Here is a 9,468-nt window from a genome sequence, read left to right on the forward strand (position 1 = left end):
TGCAATGGCGCGATCTCGGCTCACCGCAACCTCCGTCTCCTGGATTCAGGCAATTCTCCTGCCTCAGCCTCCTGAGTAGCTGGGATTACAGGCACATGTCACCATGCCCAGCTGATTTTTTGTATTTTTAGTAGAGACGGGGTTTCACCATGTCGACCAGGATGGTCTCGAACTCTCGACCTCGTGATCCACCCGCCTCGGCCTCCCAAAGTGCTGGGATTACAGGCTTGAGCCACCGCGCCCGGCGCATTTATTTCTTTCTAGCTGATCCACACTCTCCTTTCCAGAGCCAGCTAAGGCAGTGCTATCTCTTACCAAGTTTATCTTGTTTCCCTCAGGATGAGTTATGTTCCCCTCTGAACTCCCAGTGCACCCTTTAGTATTGATGTCCCAACCTTATTTCATCTTTGTCTTTCTGACCCCCAGCAAAGTGCTGGAGTCAGCATAAGCAGTCAGGAAATGGAAGTGCTGTTAGAGCAGGAAAGTGTACACGGAATGTTTGCTCAAGTCCCTTCTAGAACTACTGGCTTCTAATAATGGCTCATGTGGTCATAAAATAACATCACAGTGGGAATTAGCTCCCACAATCCTTTACAAAGCTTGGGTAAAAACCTTGGAAAAGAAAACTCTGAAAAAGGGGTAGGATTGGGCGAAGGGGTGGGTGTGAGGTTTGGAGGGAGAACAGTGATGGGTCCAGACTTAAGAAGCTTCCTGATAGCCACTTAGCAAGGTGATGTCTGAGTAGACAAGAACTCAAGTCTCTTCATTTCTGGCCAAGGTTCGCTCTTTTGTTCTACTTTCTGTGGCTTGAGAAAACAGCTGCTCTGTATCATCTTATTAAAATCTCTTCCAGTACTTAAAACAGGAAATGAGTCTCCAGTTCTCGGGTAGTGAAACTGGGTCAACTGTAGCAGGTGGCTTGGAAGAACCTATGATAAGAGGCACTGGAGAACAGACAAGCCTCAGGGAAGCAATATTAAACTTGAGCGGGGTCTCAGAAAGGTCTTTACAGTTGAATCAAGTTAAAACAAGTTTGGTTCCAAGGGTCTGGTGACTCTTCTAAACACACTCACACATCTGGATATTGAACTGAATTCCAATAGAAATCCATCATTGAGGATCATCTAGGGACAAACTTTTGTGCAAAAAAAGAGGAATAAATGATTGAATGATGAATTGTCATATAGATGATGTTGACCAGCTGTTCATCATTAAAATACAGAATAAGACAGAGGCCATAAACAAGATAAGGCATTAGAAGAAATGTGAATGGGTGTGCTAATTATCTTTGAATCTCAGGGCCAGCCTATGGACTGGAACACGGTTTGCACCAAGATTTTCTGACTGAATGGATGAGCTCTGAAGAAATCACATGCCTGGAAAAAGCTTCACCAGTTACCTCTTGTATTAATATATCTGGTTTGGAAGAGAGGTGGTGGCAAAGTAAAAAACAAGACTTCCTACAAGAGCTTTTACCATCAGGCTAACCAGAAACACCAAATCCATGTCATCAGCTGGGTTAAAACCAAGGGAAGGCTGGACAGGTTTCTTAATGGTTGAGAATGAAGAGTTTCTGGGTTATGATGGTGGCTTTCCAGTATGCTTGATTTAACCACCCTCCTCATCAAAATACTCCCAAATGCAAAATAAGACATGAAGTTGCAACAGCCGGGAAGGAATGAATTTTCATGAATAATTTGGAGGTCTCTGGGAGGAATTTTCTGTTGCCACAGCATTGATGGCATGGGATTGAGAAATAACTGATGCTGACCTCAGATGTAGAACCACAGCATTGGACTGGAACATCTATGCACATACCAGAATGCCTTGCCACCCATTGCCTGGGAACAGCTTTCTAAAGCAGGCGGGTTCACTTTCAGCTGTTCCTACTGTCCATCTGTGCCTGTCTTTCTGCATCCATTCACTATTACTCCCAATCATGTGCCATCCTGGGATGCAAAATTGGCAGTGAGTGAGGCACAGGGAGAAAAGCTTAAGAAACGTAGCATTCCAGTGAAAAATGCTTAATTGGGTTTAGACATTTGAAATTTTACAAATTTTTCTCTTTGCATATTTTCATATACTATTGCAAACACTAATATTATTTAATGTTTACATCTAACTATAGGACAAAATGGGATCAGTATCTGAGTATAATACTGCTAGCTAATGTCCTCATAGCACTCTAGAATTTAAAAATAATTCCACAGACTATTTCAGTCCCCCAGCCCACCTTTGCCACCATCATTTCAGCTACCAACAAACCCATGTTTATTGAGCACTTATTCCCAAGGCTGCTTTTCAGCAAAGGAGAGATGCGGGACCCTTTTGTGTCTTATGGTTTGTGGTGATATATTGAAAAGTGAAGAACTGTCATTAAAACAGGGTGACAAAATTTATCTACTTTAAATGGTGACAGATAACAAATTAGCACTTTTAACACGGAAACCACATTTTGTTAATTTGTGTTCCTCAGCATGCAAAAAGTATAACAATTAATTTTGTCTAATGTAAAATCCTAGATTTTTTTGGGTGCAAAATCATATGATTTAAAATTTCAAATCAAACAGTACTGTAGCAATTAAACCAAAATTAAATAAATGGATTATGAGTGAGGCATAATGATAGTGCTACAACTGTGCTGTTTAAAGATAATTAGCAGGTTTATAAAATATTATCTCAAGATGTAGTATAGGTGATATAGACAGGTAATTTGACACAAATTTAAGAAATACGGTAAATAATTTCTACCGCCCTGTCGATGTCTTTCTTTTGCTATAGGTCATGCCCAGGGCAGAAAGTTCTTCAGATTAGCATTGACTAGCTCTGTGGTTTTCTAACAATGTACTAGTCTCTTTGGCCCCCTGCTTTCCATCAGTGAAATGTAAGGCATTCATCATTTCAGTGCTCTCTAGGCTCATTTCCCTAATTTGGCTGGCTGGACGAGTGATTCTCTGTATCTTTATCTGCAAATATGACAGATCAGACTGGCTAAACTGTGGTGTTCTACCAGTTCAGAACCTATGAGCTCATTTCATAGAAAATATATAATTGAATTGAAAATATGCTCATCTCATGCTGCTGCTGTAACTGCTGCTACTACCACTACTGCTGTTACCACATGAATGCGTGCCCGAGTGAGTCTAAGCTGTTCAGCCCCGGAGGGCACCCCAACCTCACTGAGGGCAGTGTACCTAGCAATAAGTAGCCCTCTGAGGGCTCATCTTACAGCCTCCAAATCCCACTCGTAACCACATGCCTCACCCTATCAATACCACTAGGAAATAGCTTCACTGGAATTGGATGCAAAAATTGTAGAATTTCCTCTCCTGAGAAACGTTAGGCAGTTCAATGATTATGCTAAAAGATGCCCAAAAAGACTTTGAAAGAGAAGGAAGGTTGTCTTTTGAGGGTTTGACTGTAAATCAAATTATGTTGGACACAAATGTGCGAGAGCCACCCGCTGAAAAGTAGACTAACTTTAAGACCAGAAGGCCATCAACATATCTAAAAAAGAAAGCACCAGTTAAAAAAGGGTTGGCAAGTCAAAGGACATAAATGAACGTGAGTCACTGAGGCAGCACTCCCTCAAGCTTGGCTCAGGATAGAGGCATTCCAGATCTAGAAAACCAAGACATCAGTGTCCTACCTGATCCTTGGAAACAACAGCTCCTGTACTGAGCACGGATTCTTTGACAGGACAGTGTGAAGTGCCCATCTTACAGTATCCCATTTAATTTTCAAAAAAGCACTAGGAGGTAGGTGTCACTACTGCAATTTTATACATAAGTAAATTGAACTGAGGTTCAGGAAGGACACAGCTGCTTATGGTCACACAACTGAGGACGCTGAAGCCTGAATCAGACTCAGGCCGTGTGACTCCCAAGGCTCTGCTCTGATTGCTGTGTGCACTGCTGGGCAGTCACAGGGCCACTTGTATTCTCCTTCAGGCCAGTCTCCAAAGGAGATAGACCCAGATGCTTCTTGGTAGAAAGCAGGTGCTATGAACTCAAATTTATATAGGGAAACCCTAACTCCCAGTGTGATAGCATTTGTAGATGGGGACTTTGGGAGGTGAATAGGTTTAGATGAGGTTATGACAGTGGAACCTTCATGACAAGATCAGTGTCTTATAAGAAAAGCCATCAGAGACTCCCCCCTCCTACCTCGTTCTCTTCCTCTGTCTCTCTTTGCCTCGTGAGGACACAGTGAGAAGGCAATTGCCTGCATGCCAGTAAGAGAACCCTCATGGGGGAACTGCATCAGCCAGCACCTGGATCTTTGACTCCTCAGCCTCTAGAACTGTGGGAAATACATTTCTGTTGTTTAAGCACCCTGTCTGTGGAATTTCATGGTGGCAGTGTGAGCAGACTATGATAGTAGGAATGAAACTGATCAAGGGCAGGACTGTCTGGTCTTTGAGGGACTATTTCTCTAGAGGGAAGACTGATGCCAGTGAGCATTTGAATCCTATAGCTGCTGCTGTCTGTGGTTCCAATCCTCTGCTCATGAAGCATGACTCAGGAGGCCAGCCAGAGTGGGAGCACAGGGGTTTCAGGTTCCCACAGGAGTTCCATTTCCATTGCCAATAGTTTAAGGGCATCAGGGTTTATACATCATGGGCTTGGTTAGCCTAGGTCCTTCCCCACATATTGGTACGTTCACTCCAGGAATGGAAGTCCCTGTGTATGGCCTTCTGAACTGGTCAGCCTGCCTTGCCTGTTAGTGTTCTGATGGCTTTTAAAAAGTGGGAGGGGCCTGCTTGCCCCCTGCTCTGTTCTGCAGCTACGTACCTGTTCTGCCATCCTGCCATCCACCATGGCCCTGCTGCACTCAGGCTGCTTCCTCTCCTGGATCACCTCTGCCTTCCAATGGGGACTTGCCATGGCAGCCTCCAACAGGGCTGGCTCCTGGTGGGCCCATGTGGAGATGGGACTTCCAGATCCTCTCTGGGGAGTCACCAAAGCCTGTAAGAGGGACACTGATGGCAAAAAGATGAATCTGGAAGTTGGTACCAATCAGGACAATAACTGAAAGCTTTATCTGCTATCTAGCATCTGCAAGGCAGAGGCCCAGACTTCCACAAAATATCTGTGCAAGGACTACCTGCCCATTGGGGTACTCTTTGAATTTTGCAAGACATCTGTTTAATTAGCCCTGGGTGAGAACAGTGAAGTGTTGAAAAGTGACCGGTTTGTCACTGTGCAGACTATTTCTGGAACTGGGGCCTTAAGGATCAGAGCCAGTTTTCTATAAAGAGTTTTAAAGTTCAGCTGAGATGTCTTTCTGCCCAAACCATACTAGGGAAATCACACACCCATCTTCAGGGATGCTGGCGCACAGCTACAAGGTTATCAGTACTATGACCCCAAGACTCGTGATTTTGACTTTGTAGGCACTATGGAGGACATTTCAAAATCAGCAGCACAAAGTGTTCTCCTGCATGCCTGGGCCCATAATCCCATGGGAGTGGACCCTTGTTCAGAGCAGTGGAAGGAAATAGCAATGGGGTGAAGAAAAAGAATCTGCGTTCCTTGACATGGCCTATTGAGGCTTTGCCAGAGGCAATGGTAACAAGGATGCTGGGGCTGTGTGCTACTTCATCAAACAGGGCATTAACATTTGTTCCTGTCAGTCATGTGCCAAAACATAGGCATATACAGTGAGCATGTGGGAGACTTACTGTGATCTGCAAACCTGTGGATGAAGCCAAAAGTCCATGTGGAGTCCCAGTTGAAAATCTTGATCCATCCCATGTATTCTAACCCTCCTTTCATTGAGGCCTGGATTGCCTCTACATTCTGAACACTCCAGATTTTTAAAAACAGTGGCTGCAAGAAATGAAAATATGGCCAACTCCATTATTAGCATGTGGACTCAGCTGGTTTTCAACCTCAAGAAGGAAGATTCTTCCCACAACTGGCAACACATCACTGACCAAGTTGGCAAGTCTTGTTTCACAGAGCTAAAGCCTGAACAGATGGAGTGGCTGGCCAAGGAGTTCTCCATCTACATGACAAAGGATGGTCACATCTCTGTGGCAGGGATCACTTCTGGTAATGTGGGCTACCTTGCCTATGCTATTTACCAGGTTACCAAGTAATGTCCCTGGTGTGAGGGAACAGAGACAACCTTTCTGTTTTCAGCCTCTGCTCTTGTGAGCTTACGCAGAGGATGAAGGAGGGTGGATGGTGGTAAATGGATCATTTCTTTCAACCACAGTGCATAACACTCGGTGGCTGTGATTCTCAGAAAAGAACGTGTAGTGACACAGAGAGAAGCACCCACGACTGGTGTCTGGAATTTTGTGGCTCTAACTCCTCCCACATCCTTTTATGTCCATCTTTTCTGAAAGAGTTCACATGGGCAAGAAAGTCATAGCACTCGAAAAACCTGTCAATTATACCCTTGCAATATTTCAGAAGATTTAACGGAAGTGTCATACGGTATCGGGGTTTCCTCATGAGAAATGGCACTCATTAGAGGCTTTGAGAGAGGACCTAGTTCTGGTGTTAACTGTCAGCCTCATGTTGGTCCTCCCGTGATGGAGCAACCTTATCAACACACCATATTGCAGAAACTGTGTTTTGTGAAAACTAATGAGCCACTATAGCAAGGAAAATGAAAAATGCTGTGTCCTGTCTTGTTTAAGTAAAAGAGAAGGTTCTCTCTTCTCCCTTATCATTGCTGTTCTTTTTTTTTTTTGCACAAAGGTTTTTATCTAACCTAGATGCTCATCTCATTCTACTGCCTGTTTGATCATAACCCCATTGTATTGGGATTTATTTGAGAACAAAGAACATCATTTTCTGCTCATGCCATACCCTCACCTTTCTTGGCAAATAATAGTGGAGAGTAGGCAACTGCATTTTATCTCCGCATCTTCTTCATCGATTGTATAATTGTCTCCTGTTGGGTTGTTGCCTCTACCCAGTTAGACTTCCTCCCTTCATTGAATGTGGTTGTACAGTCACTCATCTCACAACATGAGTCAGGCAGTGCAGGATAGTGTGAGGAAAGAGGATATTCTGGGCTTTGTGTGCTGCTGGCTTGACTCACACTTCACCCTTTGGAAAGACGGCCACCATCTGCTCTAATCACATAGACTTATTGCAGCGTAGTTTCTTTGTTACAACAAAATTACTTACTGTAGGATCTCCCACCCCTCCCAAAGTGGGAGAACACTGCTGTACTCACTCTTTAGTTACCATTCCAGTGCTCTCTAGACTTCTGTAACTGTGCCTCCAAGGCGGACAACACTCCAGCCAGTGATGATGGGGCTGGCAATGATGGTAAAGGTAGTTTTTACTGAGTCTTTTGTACCTGGCAATTCAATTCATTTTAAACAAAGCTCAGGCTAACAAGCCTGGAGACCACAGGAAAGGTGTGCAGAAGATGATGTGCAATCATCTGAATTTTGAAGAATGGATAAGATGCTTACCTTAACCTTATTGAAAAAGAGAGGTAAAAAATCCAGAGAGAACAGTTTAGACAAAGGTTTGGAGGTTGGATCTGACAAAGCATATTCTGGGAACTCAGTTTGGCATGCATGGCTGAGGCAAATGGAGCACCAGCTTTGGTGACAGGAGTAAGCAGACAGTTGCTTTTGCTGGGCAGGTGATGGATGAGGTGCTCACAGAGACAGCCAGTAAGGTGCAGGGTGTGGCAGAAGCATCATTTTCCCACATTCTTCAGTACTGCCAGATGCTTTCTGAGCACCTACTCTCCTGCTGATGTTGTTGTGGCTTGATTCTCTTGTGGGACCAGGCAATGGTTGAACTGAGTGTAACTGTCCTTCAATTAAATCAAGAAAATCCCACTCTTGACACTGGGTTAAAGTGAATCCTGTGCTGTTCAAATTACAGGAAAAGAAGAGATGATGTGCTGTGGTGAAAAGGGGAAAGGTGAGAGAAGTAAGATTGACTGCGTGTCAGTATGATCTGAGCCCCATGATAGGCATGTCATCCACAGAGTGTCATTTGATTTTAAGAGCCCCAGCAGGTTTGCACTAGTATTTGCAGATGAGAAGATACAGAGAATTTCTGCCGAAGGGAGGAAGTGGTGGCAAGTGAATTTGAACCAAAGTTTGTCTCACCCAATTGTCTCCAGCTATTTGACTCTTTAGGAGATCTTAGTTGACATTCCTCTTTGGTAAACAATGTGTTGTGTGGATGCAAGTGAGTCATTTACACACTCAAAGCCTCAGTTTCTAGACCTGTAAATCTGTCTCCTTAGAGGTTCACTCTTATTTTTCTCCTTGAATTCTTACAGAAATCAAATTTTCCTGACTCATGACAATTCTTCAAATTTATAAAAATAGTATGCTTTCTCTGAATTTTCAGGCTAAAAAATCTTGCTTCTTTCAATTGATTTTCCCCCTTTCCCTTTGATTCTTTGCAGTCAATATATGGTTGCTCCCAAAGCTAATGCTATCTTAGGTTGTACTAAAAGAAGGATAGTGCCTCATCAAAAAGCTTATCCGCCATGATCAAGTCAGCTTCATCACTGGGATGCAAGTCTGGTTCAACATATGCAAATCAATAAACATAATCCATTACATACGTAGAACCAATGACAAAAACCACATGATTATCTCAATAGATGCAGAAAAGGCCTTCAACAAAATTCAACAGCCCTTCATGCTAAAAACTCTCAATAAACTAGATAGTAATGGAACATATCTCAAAATAGTAGGAGCCATCTGTGACAAACCCACAGTCAATATCATACTGAGTGGGCCAAAACTGGAAGCATTCTCTTTGAAAACCAGCACTAGACAAGGATGCCCTCTCTCACCACTCCTATTCAACATAGTATTGGCAGTTCTGGCCAGGGCAATCAGGCAGGAGAAAGAAATAAAGGATATTCAAATAGGAAAAGAGGAAGTCAAATTGTCTCTGTTTGTGGATGACATGACTGTATATTTAGAAAACCCCATCGTCTCAACCCAAAATCTCCTTAAGCTGATAAGCAACTTCAGTAAAGTCTCAGGATACAAAATTAATATGCAAAAATCACAGGCATTCCTATATACCAATAATAGACAAACAGAGAGCCACATCATGAGTGAACTCCCATTGACAATTGCTACAAAGGGAATAAAATACCTAGGAATACAACTTAAAAGGGTATATGAAGGACCTCTTCAAGGAGAACTACAAACCACTGCCCAAGGAAATAAGAGAGGACACAAACAAATGGAAAAACATTCCATGCTCATTGATAGGAAGACTCAGTATCGTGAAAATGGCAATACTTCCCAAAGTAATTTATAGATTCAATGCTATCCCCATCAAGCTACCATTGACTCTCTTCACAGAACTGGGAAAAAACTACTTTAAATTTCATATGGGATCCCTCCTCCTCCCTCCAAAAAAAAGCCTGAATAGCCAAGACAATCCTAAGCAAAAACAGCAAAGCTGGAGGCATCAAGCTACCTGACTTTACTACAAGGCTACAGTAACAAAA

The 9,468-nt window shown here is 43.1% G+C and overlaps 1 pseudogene; it reads left to right on the forward strand.

The window, feature by feature from the left end:
- The first annotated feature begins 4,818 nt into the window (after positions 1–4,818).
- On the forward strand, positions 4,819–6,103 carry LOC101048576 (aspartate aminotransferase, mitochondrial-like; annotated as a pseudogene).
- Positions 6,104–9,468: the final 3,365 nt, after the last annotated feature.

Source organism: Saimiri boliviensis, chromosome 11 (genome assembly GCF_048565385.1).
Source record: "Saimiri boliviensis isolate mSaiBol1 chromosome 11, mSaiBol1.pri, whole genome shotgun sequence".
In the NCBI taxonomy this organism is placed as follows: Eukaryota; Metazoa; Chordata; class Mammalia; order Primates; family Cebidae; genus Saimiri; species Saimiri boliviensis.